The sequence below is a fragment of the Periophthalmus magnuspinnatus genome, chromosome 19 (genome assembly GCF_009829125.3).
Source record: "Periophthalmus magnuspinnatus isolate fPerMag1 chromosome 19, fPerMag1.2.pri, whole genome shotgun sequence".
Lineage (NCBI taxonomy): Eukaryota > Metazoa > Chordata > Actinopteri > Gobiiformes > Gobiidae > Periophthalmus > Periophthalmus magnuspinnatus.
Window position 1 is genome coordinate 16,048,195 of NC_047144.1, and position 5,659 is coordinate 16,053,853.

A 5,659-nucleotide genomic window follows, 5' to 3' on the forward strand; every position below is an offset into this window, starting at 1 on the left:
CCGCGGTCAGACCGGGACTGAGGCTGGGGGCGCGAGGAGCGGGCTTTACACCTGCCCCGAGCTCACTCCTGATTGGTCAGAGGCTCCGGAGGCTGGGTTACCATGGAGCAGCTGTCACTCACGCTCAGACTCACGCGCATAATTCTCCAAGGAAAAAGCCCTTCATCTTTTCCCAACATCCGATAATCTGCATGAACACCGCCATTTACTGCGAGAAATGAAACCCGTTTAGGGCCAAACCTTTAGAAACGTGAGTCACTAAACACTGCTGTACTGTTACACCTCAACATGAGAAGTTCCTGATGGGGTCTTATTTAAAGTGGCAAAAATAAAAAGGACATGGAATACAATTTACAAACACACGCACATTTAAGTTGATCTGTGTGTCCCGGGCCCCTCACCAGCGCTATGGCCCAAACTCCAAACATGGAGCATATGTATCTCTACTTATCACTTTTCATTTTCTAATTTTCATAAATCCGGAGCATAAGCCACACTTCGCTCGATTACCTGGGATTAGCGCAGCATCTGTTCGTATTAACCCATTCAATCAAGGCTGTTTGCGCATGCGCTGTATCGTCTCAAATTTGGGACGCTTGATAAAAAACAAAAACGTATAAACTAAATAATAAAGCAAAAATGACAACTAGATCTATTTCTTGACAGGTTGCTACGCCCCGTTGTATAAACTGAAGGTGAATAAACGCTGCAGATGTGTTGATGTGTAAAAGGGGGTCGTGGTTTTAACCGGGTCAATGCCAATTACAGGAAAAACAGACAGATGCGTCCGGACCGCGGCGTGCGCCAGTTTTACATGATCCATATGCGCTTTTTGGGTCTAGATCACATGATCAGATCTGCGCACGTTTAGATGTGAGATGCAGAGAGTGTAGGGACAAAAGAGATTCAACTCTTTCACAAGACAAACACAAGGGGAAGGAAGTGTCTTGCCCAAGGACTCAACAATATTCACTGTCAGCACTGGGATCGAACTGACAACCTTTTGGTTTGTGGTCACTAAGACTAAGCCACTTATTGTTTTGGCTGGAATGTTCCACTTTAACTAGTGTTTTTTTTTTTTTTTTAATTACTCAAATGTAAACAAAAAAAACAAAACAAAAAAAAGCAAAAGAAACCCCAAACATCATTTATTCTGATTGTGAGCTGGCACGGCTCTCCACAGATCTGACCTGTAACTTGTCCCCATGCAGATACAGAAGTTGTCATACTGTGGAACATTTAGGCAAAGAATGACTCCATGGAGACGAGCAGGTGTCAGATCCTCCATTAGAAAAGCTACACAGTGAATCTTTAATTACACAGATGGGTGACGTGCTGCAGTCGCTGTTACTGCAAAGGAGATTTCCTCAAGTGCTATTTCCTCCTCTCCCTCCTCTTCTTCCTCTTCCTTTCTCCTTCTTCTTCCTCCTCTCCCTCCTCATCCCTCTCCCCTGATTTTAGGCCTGATTTAGTCCTGATTTCAGACCTGATTTAATCCTCATTCTAGACCTGATTTAGTCCTAATTTTAGACCTCATTTAGTCCTGATTTACCTGGATCAGATCTACATAACCTGACTGTATAAAGACAAATAAAAGTGTCCATTCTCTTTTCTGTGTCCCTCAGTCGTCCAGGTCTGACCCAAAGCAAAAGCAAAATCATCTTCTGTAACTGGACAAAAGTTCCGGGCTCATCCAAACGGCTTCATCAGTCCAGACGTGAAAAAGCCTCTTGTGTGGTCACAGAAGAGAATTTTCTTTTTCTTTACATGATGCTTATTTATCTGGACTCAGACCTGGTTTAGTTCTGGTTTAGTTTATATATACATACATATATATATATATATATATATATATATATATATATATATATATATATATATATATATATATATATATATATATATATATATATATACACACATACATACATATATATATATATATATATATACACACATACATACATATATATATATATATACACACATACATACATATATATTATATATATATATATATATATATATATATATATATATATATATATATATATATATATATATATATATATATATATATATATATATATATATATAAACTAAACCAGCTAAAACTGGTCTGAGTCCAGCTTAAATAAATATGTAAAGAAAAAGAAAAATTCTCTTCTTTACCACAAAGACGCTTTTTCAATGGACGATGAACCTATTTTTGAGCCCGGAACTTTTGTCCAGTTTACAGAAGATGATTTGCTTTTGCTTTGGGTCAGACCTGGACGACTGAGGGACACAGAAAAGAGAATGGACACTTTTATTTGTCTTTATACAGTCAGGTTATGTAGATCTGATCCAGGTAAATCAGGACTAAATGAGGTCTAAAATTAGGACTAAATCAGGTCTAGAATGAGGATTAAATCAGGTCTGAAATCAGGACTAAATCAGGCCTAAAATCAGGGGAGAGGGATGAGGAGGGAGAGGAGGAAGAAGAAGGAGAAAGGAAGAGGAAGAAGAGGAGGGAGAGGAGGAAATAGCACTTGAGGAAATCTCCTTTGCAGTAACAGCGACTGCAGCACGTCACCCATCTGTGTAATTAAAGATTCACTGTGTAGCTTTTCTAATGGAGGATCTGACACCTGCTCGTCTCCATGGAGTCATTCTTTGCCTAAATGTTCCACAGTATGACAACTTCTGTATCTGCATGGGGACAAGTTACAGGTCAGATCTGTGGAGAGCCGTGCCAGCTCACAATCAGAATAAATGATGTTTGGGGTTTCTTTTGCTTTTTTTGTTTTGTTTTTTTTGTTTACATTTGAGTAATTAAAAAAAAAAAAAAACACTAGTTAAAGTGGAACATTCCAGCCAAAACAATAAGTGGCTTAGTCTTAGTGACCACAAACCAAAAGGTTGTCAGTTCGATCCCAGTGCTGACAGTGAATATTGTTGAGTCCTTGGGCAAGACACTTCCTTCCCCTTGTGTTTGTCTTGTGAAAGAGTTGAATCTCTTTTGTCCCTACACTCTCTGCATCTCACATCTAAACGTGCGCAGATCTGATCATGTGATCTAGACCCAAAAAGCGCATATGGATCATGTAAAACTGGCGCACGCCGCGGTCCGGACGCATCATCTGTCTGTTTTTCCTGTAATTGGCATTGACCCGGTTAAAACCACGACCCCCTTTTACACATCAACACATCTGCAGCGTTTATTCACCTTCAGTTTATACAACGGGGCGTAGCAACCTGTCAAGAAATAGATCTAGTTGTCATTTTTGCTTTATTATTTAGTTTATACGTTTTTGTTTTTTATCAAGCGTCCCAAATTTGAGACGATACAGCGCATGCGCAAACAGCCTTGATTGAATGGGTTAATACGAACAGATGCTGCGCTAATCCCAGGTAATCGAGCGAAGTGTGGCTTATGCTCCGGATTTATGAAAATTAGAAAATGAAAAGTGATAAGTAGAGATACATATGCTCCATGTTTGGAGTTTGGGCCATAGCGCTGGTGAGGGGCCCGGGACACACAGATCAACTTAAATGTGCGTGTGTTTGTAAATTGTATTCCATGTCCTTTTTATTTTTGCCACTTTAAATAAGACCCCATCAGGAACTTCTCATGTTGAGGTGTAACAGTACAGCAGTGTTTAGTGACTCACGTTTCTAAAGGTTTGGCCCTAAACGGGTTTCATTTCTCGCAGTAAATGGCGGTGTTCATGCAGATTATCGGATGTTGGGAAAAGATGAAGGGCTTTTTCCTTGGAGAATTATGCGCGTGAGTCTGAGCGTGAGTGACAGCTGCTCCATGGTAACCCAGCCTCCGGAGCCTCTGACCAATCAGGAGTGAGCTCGGGGCAGGTGTAAAGCCCGCTCCTCGCGCCCCCAGCCTCAGTCCCGGTCTGACCGCGGAGATGGAGACTCTGTTCCGGTCCCCGCTGATGGAGACACTGCGCGCGCCCGTGGCTCTCCCGGGACTGTGCTTCTCCGCGGCGCAGGTCGCGAGCGTCTGCGAAACTTTGGAGGACACCGGCGACATCGAGAGACTGGCCCGGTTCCTCTGGTCACTTCCGGTCAATGTAGATTCCATTTTCGAGCACGAGTCGGTTCAGAGGGCGCGCGCTGTGGTCGCCTTCCACGCGGGAAGTTTTAAAGAACTGTACAACATCCTTGAGACGCACCGATTCACGCGCGCCTCTCACGGCAAACTGCAGGCCATGTGGCTCGAGGCGCACTACCGTGAGGCCGAGCGGCTGCGCGGGAGGCCCCTGGGCCCCGTGGACAAGTACCGCGTGAGGAAGAAGTTTCCTCTGCCTCGGACCATCTGGGACGGAGAACAGAAGACGCACTGTTTCAAAGAGCGCACGAGGGGCCTGCTCCGGGAGTGGTACCTGCAGGACCCCTACCCCAACCCGAGCAAGAAGCGCGAGCTGGCACGCGCCACGGGGCTGACCCCGACACAAAGTGGGAAACTGGTTCAAGAGGACAGAGACCAGGCAGCGAGACAGAGCGGCCGCGGCCAAAAACAGGTGCGTTTATGTGGTTTGTGCGGATGGAGCTGTGCGTAATGGCTGTGCGTAAAAGGAGCACTGAGCTATAACGGTACTTAAGTTCTCAAAATAAATCCTCAACATTTGAACTAAAAGTTCTGCTAAAATGTGTTTTGATCAGGCAAAAGTTAAACTCGTATCACTTTGACAAACTGTATTTGGTGATTTATGGCGCCTTCAGCCTTAAACTCACAGCTGCTGGAGTGGAAGAAGCGCGCGACCTTTTCCACTTCTCCTTTGCTTTTCTCCAGTCGTGTCGCATTATGTCAGGGTCAGTGTGCAGGAGGAACGGGGTTAGTGAATAAATATGTCATTAGAGCCACTGGAGCGTCTCAGACTGTGATAAATGTAGGACACGGATCCAGTTACAGAGAGAAAACCAGTGTGAGTCAAGTTTACAGGTGTTTTACATTTTATGTCCTGGTTTTACGTTTACACAAACAACACTGAATTATGCGCGATGTGACCAGGCAAAACTTCACAAACAAAACCAAATTCTTTGTTCAAATCAGTTATGTTTCACTTTGTACTGTTTATTCAGCTTCACAGATGAAATGATTTGGATATATTTATGATGTTAATTCTATAAGGAAAAAAGTATTATTTCTGTATTTTGTACTTTTTGGCATTATTATTATTATTATTATTATTATTATTATTATTATTATTATTATTATTATTATTATTATTATTATTATTATTGGTGTTGTTGTTGTTATTGTTATTATTAATATTAATTAATTAATTGTATTTTTTTACATTTTATTTATTATTATTATTATTATTATTATTATTATTATTATTATTATTATTATTATTATTATTATTATTATTATTATTATTCCTGTAGGCCTATATGTTCTCTAACTCAATTACATATTTTCAGTACTAAACTCTTTCCATTCTATATTTATATCCCTAATTTAAGCCTTAGTTTACCCTGAGTTTTTCTAAAATGTACTTCCATCATGCTCACATGTTGATTCTCTCGTGTTTGTTTTTGCAGGTTGCAGCTCCACAGACTGAGCGGTCGGGACAGTCCCAGAGACAGCGCGGGACACGGGGACGAGGACACGCCCCTCTCTGTAACGGACAGTGACTCTGAACTGGACGTGTGA

The 5,659-nt window shown here is 41.7% G+C and overlaps 1 pseudogene; it reads left to right on the forward strand.

Annotated features, from left to right (window-relative positions):
• The first annotated feature begins 3,903 nt into the window (after nt 1-3,903).
• On the forward strand, nt 3,904-5,659 carry LOC117386882 (homeobox protein SIX3-like; annotated as a pseudogene).